Here is a 13,521-nt window from a genome sequence, read left to right as displayed (position 1 = left end):
TCACAAATTTCTATAATTGAGTTTGTGACAAAACTTTTGAGACTGACACAAATTTTGGTTCTCACAAAGTTTTCTTCTTCAGTGTTTTTAAATCTTTAAAAATAATTCAATATTCACCGCACACTCTCTTAATGCGTTTCAGATAAAGTGTTCAATTTATTACAATAACAGAAATTGGGAGCACAAGGCACAAAAAATAGGAAAAATGATGAAAAAAAAATAATGACGTTTCGACCCATCCAGGGTCTTAATCATAATATCACTGAAAAAACAAGACAAAAGGTATATCAATACAACACACGGAAACTTTACAAGAAAATGGTACATGGTATCCCAGAAAATAGTACAGAAAAGGGCACATATAGGAGCGTCCCTCAGGGCTTCCTATACTCAGGTATGTGCCCTTTTCTATCTTCTACACTACGGATAAAGTTCATTTACTTTTACCTTCTTAACTCAATTTCCTTCTCCACTTCCAAAGTACTATTACCTGATGACAAGACTTAATGTTTTCCTGTTTTTTTGTGATTTTAATTGATTTCAATTTTCACATTTATATACTCGGTATCATGTTGCTATTGCTATTTCACAATTTTCTTAAAGGGATATCATGTCAATTTTCTGAAAGGGATATCATGTACCATTTTCTTGTAAAGTTTTACTGTGTTGTACTGATATACCTTTGTTCTTGTTTTATCAGTGATATTATGATTAAGACCCTGGATGGGTAGAAACATCATTTTTTTTTTCACTTTTCCTATTCTTTGTGTTCCCAGTTTCTGTTTTTGTAATAAATTGAACAGTTTATCTGAAACGCATTAAGAGAGTGTACGGTGAATTTTGAATTCTTTTGATGACAAGGCCTATACGGTCCATTACACCAGCACCTCGTAACTAGGCAGAGAGCACACCAAGCTTTCTCTTAGGTTTAAATCTTTTGGTCAGAAGACTCAATAGTTATAGTGTTGACCCTTATCTTTCAAGACTGCCCTTAACCCTGGCAGTTGGATATCAGTTTCTGGGCCAAATCCTGTGGAATGACGGCCATTTTTAAGTAATAAACTTGATGTATTTGTTAATGAAAGTTTAAAAACATGTGAGATGCTGATAATTGTACTTCAATAATGATAGAAACATCCGACTAAAAGATCTTAAACTCTGAAGAACCAAACTGTGCGAAACCCAAATTTATGTCAGTCTCAACATTTTTGGCCACAACCTTATATCATCTATAAGAAGTATCACCAGGATTATTCCTGCTGCTCTTTATATACAAGACTAATATTGTAAGAACAGAGGAATATGGGAGATTCTAGATAAATAGAGAAAAAAAAAATCCAGCTTCTAAAATCTTACAAATTTATTAAGAATAAAATGCAAAGTCCAGTCCAATAAATCACATAGTAGTGAGTAGCAAGCAACGCGTTTCAAACAATGGTATGTTTTGAGAAAGAACATACCATTGCTTGCTACTCACTACTATGTGATTTATTGGACTGGACTTTGCATTTTATTCTTAATAATAAACTTTTTGTAAACTTTTTGTAAACTTTTGGAAGCTAGATTTTTTTTTTCTCTACTTTGCTCACGTGATGACTACATGATATTCGTGCTCCCCCACAACACATGCTGACAGGTGAGCTGGTATACTTTCTTTCTTTTTTCTAGATAAATACCTGAATGCTGGCCTGGCATTGATGACATTAGCCCCGAATCTGTTGAAGAAACAAAGGAGACATTTATGTGACATATTATTTATACTACTGGTATATTATTAGTGATATAATATTATATCATTTTCTTGTCGGTCTTATAAACATAGAAATCTATACACAATGTATTAATTACCGTATTTTCCGGCGTATAAGACGACTTTTTAACCCCCGAAAATCTTCTTAAAAGTCGGGGGTCGTCTTATACGCCGGGAATCGTCGTGTACGCCGGTGTATATGGTGGGTGGGGAGGGGGAGTGATCCTGATGACGAGGGGGCGTCTCACAGGAAAGTGAGTAATCCCCATTACCTTATCCTAGCGGTGCAGCGTGGGGGTGTCAGTGCTGGGAGCGGCGGCAGCTGCTGTGTTCTGGTGCGGCGGCTCCTCTTCTGTGTGGGGCCTCTGTGCTGTGAGGTGGCGGCGGCAGCGGCAGCGGCGTATCTTTATCCAGTTGGGGCTCCTCCGGCATCTCCTTAGCCCTGGAGGCCCCGCCGCAACTCCATCGGTGCAATGTGGTGGCCTCCGGGAAAATGGCCGCTGCTCAGATTCAGATCTCGTGTCCCGAGATTTCGGGACGAGATCTGAATCTGAGCAGCGGCCATTTTCCCGGAGGCCACCGCATCGCACCTATTGAGCTGCCTCCGGGAAAATGGCCGCTGCATTGCACCGATGGAGTTGCGGCGGGGCCTCCAGGGCTAAGGAGATGCCGGAGGAGCCCCAACTGGATAAAGATATGCCGCCGCCACCGCCACCTCACAGCACAGAGGCCCCACACAGAAGAGGAGCCGCCGCACCAGAGCACAGCAGCCGCCGCACCAGAGTACAGCAGCCGCCGCCGCCACTCCCAGCACTGAGACCCCCACGCTGCACCGCTACGATAAGGTAATGGGGGATACTCACTTTCCTGTGAGACGCCCCCTCGGCATCAGGATCACTCCCCCCCCCCCCCCCAAAAGGCACATATTCACCGGCCCTATAAGACGACATAGGGTGTATAAGAAGACCCCCGACTTTTAAGAAGATTTTATATTTTAACTGGTAAAGTTGGGGGGTCGTCTTATACGCCCAGTCGTCTTATACGCCGGAAAATACGGTATATATAATATTATAAAGTGGAACTATAATGCCAGGCACATGTAATATATAGAGTGGATCTATAATGCCAGGCACATGTAATATATAGAGTGGATCTATAATGCCAGGCACAGGTAATATATAGAGTGGATCTATAATGCCGGGCACATGTAATATATAGAGTGGATCTATAATGCCGGGCACATGTAATATATAGAGCGGATCTATAATGCCAGGCACATGTAATATATAGAGTGGATCTATAATGCCGGGCACATGTATTATATAGTGGATCTATAATGCCAGGCACATATAATATTCTACATATATGTTGACAAAGTCACTGGTAAAGTACTGGAGGGGAGATATGTATCACTGCGGTTATTAGCTTCAGTGATATGAACCTAGGAAAACGCTCCAGCACACTAAGTGCTGAGAGGGGTTAATTGTCCATGTTTAGAGCTAGGTTGAGTGAATATCTGTAGAGTGGGTGGGGTACAGAGGATAAATACTCAGCCTTCTGGCTCATTCAGTGTTGGGTGGTCCTGGAGATACAAGCTCCACAGCTGTGTTTTCATGCTAAGGAAAGCTGAACTTTTGCTGTCTGTTCCTGAGCAGGCGGATCCCCGCAGCAACATGGACTGTGCCATACGTTATGTTCTGGTTTTCCATTAGGACAGAAACATCGTCTTTGTTTTGCTAACACTGCACTGGTTTATGCAGTATCTTTAATAAACCAGTGGAAGATTTAAAGAGACAGCGTTCCTGTGCCTACCTCTATGTGCAGTAAAGTGAGCTGATGTACAACAATATATAGAGTATATATATATATATAATGCCAGGCACATATTGTATAATTCTATTTAGTGGAACTATAACACCTGGCACATGTAATATAAAGGGTGGATCTATAATGCCAGGCACATAAAATACTATACAGTGGATTTATAACACCGGCCACATGTAATATACAGAGTGGATCAAAAATGCCAGATTTGTCTCTGGGGTCACGCACTTCTTCCCCTGCATGAGGTTGACCAATCATAAGTAGACAGTGTCATGCAGAGAAGAAAAGCACACATCCTCCTCTCTTCACTGACCTCTGCAGCCTCTGTGAAGAGATACAGCAGGGCTGACTTACAAACACTTCCAGATCTCATCTCATGACAGTAAGTTTGGGTGAAGGGTGAGAGCTGACAGAACTATGAGATGACATCTGGAAGTTAGTTAGTACATTGAAGCAAGGGTGTAACAATCGCGGTCATAGAGGCTGGCAGCTGATGTCGGAGTGCCAATCACAAGCAGCACATGGTAGTATCGTCATGCACAGCCTGTGCCAGCACACTGACGTCAGCTACAGAAGAGGAAGCCACATGTCATGGGAGCAAGATAAGAAGAATTCTTTTTTTATTTTTTTTAATTTAATGTATTGGAAAAGAGCGGCAGAACATGATATCAGGAAGGGACCCAACATGGGGAACATTCTACAAGCAAGGGACCCAGGATGGGGAACATTGTACAAACAAAGGACCCAGGATGGGGAACATTGTACAAACAAGGGACCCAGAATAGGGAACATTGTATAAGCAAGGGGCACAGAATGGGGAGCATTGTACAAACAAGGGACCCAGGATGGGGAACATTGTATAAGCAAGGGGCACAGAATGGGGAGCATTGTACACACAAGGGACCCAGGATGGGGAACATTGTACAAACAAGGGACCCAGGATGGGGAGCATTGTACAAACAAGGGACCCAGGATGGGAAACATTGTACAAAGGGCCCACGATGGGGAACATTGTACAAAAGAGGGACCCACGATGGGGAACATTGTACAAACAAGGGACCCAGGATGGGAAACATTGTACAAACAAGGGACCCAGAATGGGGAACATTGTATAAGCAAGGGGCACAGGATGGGGAGCATTGTATAAGGAAGGGGCCTAGCATGGGTAGAATTATGCAAGAAAGGAGTCCAGGATAGAAGGACATTATACTAGGAAGGGGTTCAGAATGCGTAGAATTATGCAAGGAAGGGGCCCAGGATGAGTAGCATTATACAAGGAAGAGGCTTAGGATGGGGGAGGTTATACCAGAATGGAGGGCATTATACCAGGAAGTGAACATCAGAAAGGGTCCTAGGATGGGGGCATTATACCAGAATGCGGCCCATGATGGGGGACAGTATACCAGGGTGGGGGAAAATTTTAAAGTATAGGGGACATTATACCAGGAAGGGGACCATGAAGAGGGATATAATACCAGGAAGGGAGCCAGGATGGGGGACATTAATAACAGGAAGAGGCCCAGAAAGGAGATATTATAACAGAAGGGTCATAGGAGGGGGGACAATTTGGAAAAGTTGTCATACGCCGGCATATGTCTTTATACAGCTGAGTATATACGTCTCAGGGGAGTACAGAGAGGAAGTAAGACACATCACTCATGTAAATACATGGATTTAAAGGGAATTTGTCACCAGTCTTGTCCCCACTCATCAATCTGCTGATATAATCCTGTATCTCTAATTGTAACATTAGGGGAAATTAAGCTTTTCCCTGAATGCCGAGAACCAGGATAATATTATCTTTATATATCTGTTGCAAGAATAAAGAAAGACAATGATAGTTATCAAGTGTCACATCCACACAATTCCAGAAAAAGTTTCTATTGTCCCTGGTTATAAAATCTCCAGTAAGGGTCATATTTCCTATGTGAGTCCTGGGGTGGTGCGGGGCGAGACCTCGTCATATACCACAAGTATACACAGCACTTGTATGGTCAGTACGATGGGACCCGTGTATAAGACACGACTATGTATCATCTACTATTTCTCCAGGAGATGAGATGAAGAGGTTGTCTTTGGCCATGTGCACACATAGTGTTTTTGCAGCATTATTTATACAATAGAAAGCTCATTTTGACAATGCAAGCAAAAGCTATGAGACTCCAGACTTCTCATGCATGATGAAAAGGGGAAATGTTTCCCCATAGACTGCACACACTTGTTTCTGTTCTTGACTGAATTTGAGAACCCCAGCCATAGACATACATAGAAATCAGTATAATGACTCCAGCACAGTATAATGGCCCCACAGCCATCCGCACAATATCATGGCCCCGACACAGCCCTCTACTCAGTCTGATTGTCCCGGCACCACCCTCCGCACAATATCATGGCCCCGACACAGCCCTCTACACAATATGATGGCTCTTCAAACAGTATAATGGCCCTCAATACAGTATAATGGTCCTACAATCAGTATAATGGTACCAACATAGGCCACAGCACTGTGTCATAGCCCTCACACTGTATAATGGCCCGTTCATTATATAATGGCTCCCCACACATATGAATTGGCCCTACATAGATCTCCATACAGCATAATGGCCCTCACACAGCCCCCCAAATAGTATAATGCCCCACTGCACTAGAAACAGTATATTAGCCTTTATATAGCCCTCCAAACAGTATAATAGCCCACAGATATACCTCTAAATAGAAAAATGCTCCCCACATAGTCCTCCAAAAAGTATAATGGTCCTCACATATTCCTCCAAAAAGTATAATGGTCCTCACATAGTCCTATTAATAGTCTACAAACAGTATAAAAGCTCTCACATATCCCCACAAACAGTATAATGGCCCCATGTAACCCTTGAAACAGTATAACGGCCCCCACACAGTATGATCATCCCCATGAGTACAATATACTCACCGATTAAAAAAAATAAATAAAAAAAAAATAGAAAAAAAAGACACCTCCCCTCATTCCCCCAATGCTCTGCAGTGTGTGTTCTAAAGCACTGCACAGCGAATGCTTTTTTGTGATGTCATGGCGCCTGCTGCGCTAAGACTTCAGGGAGAAAGGAATTGTTCCAACTTTGCCTTCAACTAAAGTGAGTATGGAAAGTATTCAGACCCCTTTAAATTTTCATTTGGTAAATTCAAAAAAGTTCATTTTTTTCTCATTAATGCACACTCTGCCCCCATCTTGACTGAAAAAAACAAATGTAATAATTTTTGCAAATTTATTTAAAAGGAAAAACTGAAATATCACATGGTGATAAGTATTCAGACCCTTTGCTCAGTATTGAGTAGAAGCACCATTTTGAGATAGTACAGCCATGTGTCTTGGGAATTATACAACAAGTTTTTCACACCTGGATTTGGGGATCCTCTGCCATTCTTTCTTGCAGATCCTCTCCAGTTCCGTCAGGTTGGAAGGTGAACATTGGTGGACAGCCATTTTTAGGTCTCTTCAGAGATGCTCAATTGGGTTTAGGTCAGGGCTCTGGCTGGGCCAGTCAAGAATGGTCACAGAGTTGTTCTGAAGCCACTCCTTTTGTTATTTTAGTTGTGTGCTTAGGGTCATTGTCTTGTTGGAAGGTGAACCTTTGGCCAAGTCTGAGGTCCAGAACACTCTGGAAGAGTTTTCATCCAGGATATCTCTGTACTTGGCCGCATTCATGTTTCCTTCAATGACAACCAGTCATCCTATCCCTGCAGCTGAAAAGCACCCCCATAGCATGATGGTGCCACCACCATGTTTCACTGTTGGGATTGTATTGGGCAGGTGATGAGCAGTGCCTGGTTTTCTCCACACATACCGCTTAGAATGATCACCAAAAAGGTCTGTCTTCGTCTCTTCATACCAGAGAATCTTATTTCTCATAGCCTGGGAGTTCTTCATGTGTTTTTTAACAAACTCTATGCGGGCTTTCATATGTCTTGCACTGAGGAGAGGCTTCCGTCAGGTCACTCTGCCATAAAGGCCCGACTGGTGGAGGGCTGTAGTGATAGTTGACTTTGTAAAACTTTCTCCCATCTCCCTACTGCATCTCTGGAGCTCAGCTACAGTGATCTTGGAGTTCTTCTTTACCTCTCTCACCAAGTCTCTACTCCCACGATTGCTCAGTTTGGCTGGACGGCCAGGTCTAGGAAGATTTCTGGTGGTCCCAAACTTCTTTCATTTAAGGATTATCGAGGCCACTGTGCTTTTTGGAACCTTGAGTACTGCAGAAATTCTGTTGTAACCTTGGCCAGATCTGTGCTTTACAACAATTCTGTCTCTGAGCTCCTTGGCCAGTTCCTTTGACATCATGATTCTCATTTGGTCTGACATGCACTGTGAGCTGTGAGGCCTTATATACACAGGTGTGTGCCTTTCCAAATCAAGTCCTATCAGTTTAATTAAATATAGCTGGACTCCAATGAAGGAGTATAACCATCTCAAGGAAGATCACAAGGAAATGGACAGCATATGACTTAAATATGAGTGTCTGAGCAAAGGGTAAGAATATTTATGACCATGTCATATTTCAGTTTTTCTTTTTTAATAAATTTGTAAAAATTTCTACATTTTTGTTTTTTTTTCAGTGAAGATGGGGTGCAGAGTGTACATTAATGTGAAAAAATGAACTGTTTTGAATTTACCAAATGGCTGCAATGAAACAAGGAGTGAAAAATTTAAAGGGGTCTGAATACTTTCTGTACCCACTATATATGTGGTACTGGGAGGGAGCATGGGGGAGGGTGGATTGGTGCTGGCACCAAGCCGTCCAGATTCCTAGGCCCCATAGTGGCCACATGGTTTGTCACTATTGGCTGTACGCCACTGACCACACAATATAAGTAGTACATTACAGAGATATACGGTAATTACATATTATGTGGATGAACACCAATCCTGTAAGAATAAGTGCACAAGTGGAAGAATACATAACACATGGGAGATATAATTCTTTATTCACATTTGTATTTCATTATTTAAGGAAATTCAGATTCAAAGGGACCAAAACAACATAAAACAATAAAACCAATGATAAAATATATAGGTCTCTAGATATTATAAACTCATTATGAACATTTACTTACTGAAAATCATCAACTTCATTGGAAGATGAAATCTGTAAATGTAGAAATAATATTTGGTGTGATGAAGGTAATTCTACCATTGACCTGACTGTCACAATCAGCCCTGATTTCTCCATAAATACACACTTTCATATATAAAACCCATAATCTTATTTATCTAGGCAGTAAGCACTTCAATATGTAATATACCACATTTTTTACCAATACTGGTACAAAGTGACTAAAAGAACAATTGAAAATAAAAAATACTTTTTATTAGATACAACAGTTAAAAACTGAATTTAAAAAGACGGGGAAAGCAAAGGAAAAACTGAAAAAAACTCCAAAAAAATCAGGGAAAAGGTACAGTAAGATGGAATGTTTTGCAAAAGAATCAATAGAGGATTATATAAGCCTGCTGAATAGAACGGAGAGGAAAAAGCTTACACCTCTACATGGGTATCATTCCAAAAAAAATTACAGCAGCTTTTTTTAGGCCATGCAGCAACCAAAAAGCATAAATGGCATATATGCATTTTTCATTAGGGTAGGGGGAGATCAGTGTCCATCAGACTCTCCTGATGATTATCTCATAGGGTCCATAATGATGAGACTTCTATCCTGGAATTACCATGTACCAGTCATAACCTCCCGCTCTATGTCTTCTATAGATCTCAGTGGAGAATATAACACTGATATCTGCTGACATCATGGAGATTCTATTTAGTATCTATATTATTCACTTCTCCCCATTCTGCACATTCATTCTGGGTGGTAATTCATGACTTACATCCATGAGCTGACGTGAAATGTTCTCCATTATGCAAAAATCTCTCGTCAATCGACAATAAACTCTTGACAATCGCACTGAAAATGGATTGAAATAAGAGGAGAAAGTTTATATTCAGTAATAACAGACCAATGATTACTCAGAAACAAATTGGGGTCACCAAGCTCAGTATCAGGAGTAAAGACTGGAGGGAGATAAGAGAAGAGCAGGACGTGGACATTATATGGAGGAAACATAGGAAAGGAATAGAAAATTATAGAAAGTAATAATAATGGGAGAGCAGGAGACTCAGACACAGCGTACTCACACTCCAACTCCACGGAACCCTCAGCGAGCATTCCGCAGTGCAGCTCCTTATATAGAGGTGTGATGTCACAGTGCGCAGGCCCCGCACATGCTACTCTGTGACATCACCATTCACAGCAACTGTTACCTGGAAACTCTCTATAATGGACACAATATACTCTGTGAACTGTTCCACGGTTTTCACTTTACACCCACAAACTTAATGTGCTCTATTGGGATTTTATCTGATATACAGCAACACAAAGTAGGCAGTATTCGTGAAGTGTACAGGATATTATACATGGTTTTATAATGATTTTAATCCACATAGACATACATGTACATAAAAAGTCGTGCCTCTCCTTTTTGATGCGGGTTCGCACGCTGAGCCCGCATATGATGGCTGATTTAAATCTCGCTCCAACCAGGGCTGTTAACCTGTTAAATCCCACTGTCAATCTCCAACAGGGGCATTTAACCAGCGCCTGCAGGGGGCGCGTTATTCCACACGTACATCGACACACCAGTGACCTGATTGCAGGGCACCGATTGATCGCCATGTCAGAGGTCTGCTGTAGACCCTTGTGATTGTCATGATGATTCTCCTGTGAAAGCCAGCCTCCAGATGGTGTTCATAGGAGAGTATGGTTGTCACTATACATAGCAGTTCTGCAGCACTGTTATGTATCACACAAGCAATAGACGAGCACAGCTCCAAGTCCCATAAGGAGACTAGCAAATACAGTATAAAATGACAAAAGGTTAATATATCATAATATATATATATATATATATATATACACACACACACACACACACACACACATACGTTCATAAAAATGTGATCTATCACAATTTAAAATAAATTAATCCGATGGGTAAACGGCGTAATGAGAAAAAAAAAAAGAAGCCAGAATTACGGGGTTTTTTTTTGGGTCTTTGTAACACTGCAATAAAATGTAATAAGTGGCGATCAAAACATTGTCTCCCCCCACTTCAATGCAGATTGTAAACTCTCCCAAGCAGGGTCGTCTTATTTTGCCTTAATTATTGTATTATTTTTAACGATTTTATGACTTGTGCATGACCTGTTAAACTGTAAGGGGCTGCGGAATATGTTGGAGCTACTTGGAACTACTGATACTTTTTCAAGGCATTGTATATAGTTTTATATGTATTATAGTAGTGACAGAGTTACACATTCAATTTTTAGCAAGTCCGGAATTTGCAGTAGGGAAAGGTGGACAAACTGGGAAATTGCCCGTGATCTCCATCTCTAAAATGGCATCCAGTGTCTACAAGCCAGAGACTTCACTGATTATACCATCCTTTTCTTACTCGTAATTCTGCCCTCATTGTAATAGTAGTCACCTCTCTGTGCTCTTGGCGTGTGTGATAGATTTGTGTGATATACAGCAGTCACTCGTAGAAAGAGGGCAGCAGCCTGCACCAGTGACGAGATGGCGGTATGTGGCACTACTCAGCCAACAGCTTATTATCACCCATCTAGTCGTGCATTGGATCTTCTTGGGCCTTCAGAACTACAACAATTCATCATGGAGTAGATTCCACTAGGTCCTGAAATCGTTCTGCAGGAATATTAGCCCATGTGGACCTTTACTCCACCTCCACCAGCCTGAAGAACTGATGATACTTGATGGGAAGGATTCATCGATTCAGGTTTTTTTGCACCAAATTGCGATGACCCTCCCATCAGCACAATGCAAAAGAATTGTGAATCTGAAACCTCCGTCACTCCAGCTCTATTCCTTACCCAGCGCCTCCAACTCCTACATGAGTACCTGAAGTCACACAGAATTGAGGCAGATAGATAACTACAAAAAACTTGTGCTACATAATCATCCAAACACAAGTATTGCAACAGGTCCTGCGGTGACAGGAAGACCTTATTCACAGTGTAAAGTGCTGTACAACCAGAATAAAGAAAAATTGGGAAGTGCAGCACTCTGCGCATGTATAATGTCTGCCTGTCACTACAGTGACGTGTTGCGGTTCTTATGTTTGGATGATTATCTAAAAAGTTTTTTGCAGTTATGTCTTATTCCATGTGTGCCCCCAACATATACACTCCCCGGCAGTGAGGCATAAAAGCGTCGGGAAAATGTTATTTTTTGAGGACACGAGGTGCAGCATTACACTTGGATACTGCCCTTGTGAGAGTGGGATCCATTACACGGGGCACAATAGGAAGGACTAGGTCAATCGGGCATCATGTGGTCCCTCAAGTGGCTCCATGAATTACAACAATCTGTCTTCTGGATGGGAAGAGATTGCCACAATTACTCTTGACACGGGCATTAGCATTGCCCTTCATAGCATCTACTGGATGTTATGCTTTGGACACCTATGTATGTCCTGTGTCCTGTAAACAGGTGTTCTGCATAGGGACTTGCTCATTATTGTAGGTATGTTCCCACTTTTCAACGTTATTGATAAAAGTTATAGTTTAGCCACAGAACCTCTTAATGCTATTTACTGACTTTACTTTGAGAGACCCACATCCGATATTACGGTTGAGTATTTATTGTTGTGTAATATTCCTCTCACCAAAATAAATTTAAGAGGGGATCTCTTATAAAAATAAAATTCATAGCTTCTCCTATGTATTTTACAATAACATCTGTGTGTTAGCCATCATTTTTCCCAGGGAAATTGACTTGCATTGTTAAAATAGGACGTTTGTAGCTTTTGGGGTGGGTGGGGGTCCATGATTTATCCACAAAAATAGCGGGCAGCATACAGACCGAACAAAATAAAAACGATGTGTAAAAGAGCTGATAGCACTCGTACACTGGAGCGCAATATACAGTATACGCTGTACTTGTTCTGTCCGTGGTAAAATCGGACATAACACAGACAGCACACAGACCAATGGTAATGAATTGAGTTTTTTAGATTACAGATTTTTCACCCAGACCATGCGGCCGTATGAGGAAAAAACAATCACAGAATGCATTATCTTATTCTGTATTTCTAATGAGGCTCGTCCATTTAAGTCTATGCATGCACAAAAAGAAATTGTATCCCATAAGAGTTATCCACATTGCATCCGGATGTTCTGGACACATTGCTCTTCTTTATATAGAAAACTGTATTTGGTGCACACTTTTTTAAATGATGATGTAGAAAAATGCACTGAAGTAAAAAATTGACATTTGGATGACAATATGGTTAAAAATTATCTGTTTTTTTTTTTTCTGGATGAAAATCAGACGACTTTTCACATGCATGTCTGAACCAGGCCTTAGGCTAGTTTCACATTTGCGTTTAAAAACGCAGCGTTTAAAACGCAAACGCAGGTGGTGAAAAAAACGCATGTAAACGCGTGCAAACGCTGCGTTTTTTAGACGCATGCGTTTTCACATGCGGTAAAAAAAACCTGCGTTTTGCCGCGTTTACATGCGTTTTTTCCTGCGTTTGCGTTTTTTTTTAAACGCATGCTGAGAAGTGTGTGACAGCTGCCAATCATCAAAATCAACAAGAAAACCCACTATAAATAGAAATAGCTAGGGTTGGGGTTAGGGTTAGGATCCCTAGGGTTAGGGGTAGGGTTAGGGTTTGGATCCCTTTATCACCTTGATGGTGGGGGGTGGCTTATCAGTGTGTATTCTTGTTTTTTTCTATAAAAACGCATGCGTTTTAAACGCAAACAAACGCATTTGCTTAAAAACGCATGCGTTTACATAGACAACAATACGTTTTTTTGCCGCAAAAAAACGCCTCTAGAAATTACTACATGTTGCATTTCCGCAAAAAAGCGCAAGCATAGAAACGACGCATG

The 13,521-nt window shown here is 41.3% G+C and overlaps 1 long non-coding RNA gene across 1 annotated transcript in view; it reads right to left on the bottom strand.

The window, feature by feature from the left end:
* LOC143808550 (uncharacterized) overlaps window positions 1-13,521 on the bottom strand; it is a 1,160,439-nt gene that overhangs the window by 538,172 nt on the left and 608,746 nt on the right. The window lies entirely within an intron of this gene.

This window comes from Ranitomeya variabilis, chromosome 2, assembly GCF_051348905.1.
Source record: "Ranitomeya variabilis isolate aRanVar5 chromosome 2, aRanVar5.hap1, whole genome shotgun sequence".
Lineage (NCBI taxonomy): Eukaryota > Metazoa > Chordata > Amphibia > Anura > Dendrobatidae > Ranitomeya > Ranitomeya variabilis.
Note: the sequence above shows the minus strand (reverse complement) of the source record. Positions and strands in the feature narration are given on the sequence as shown.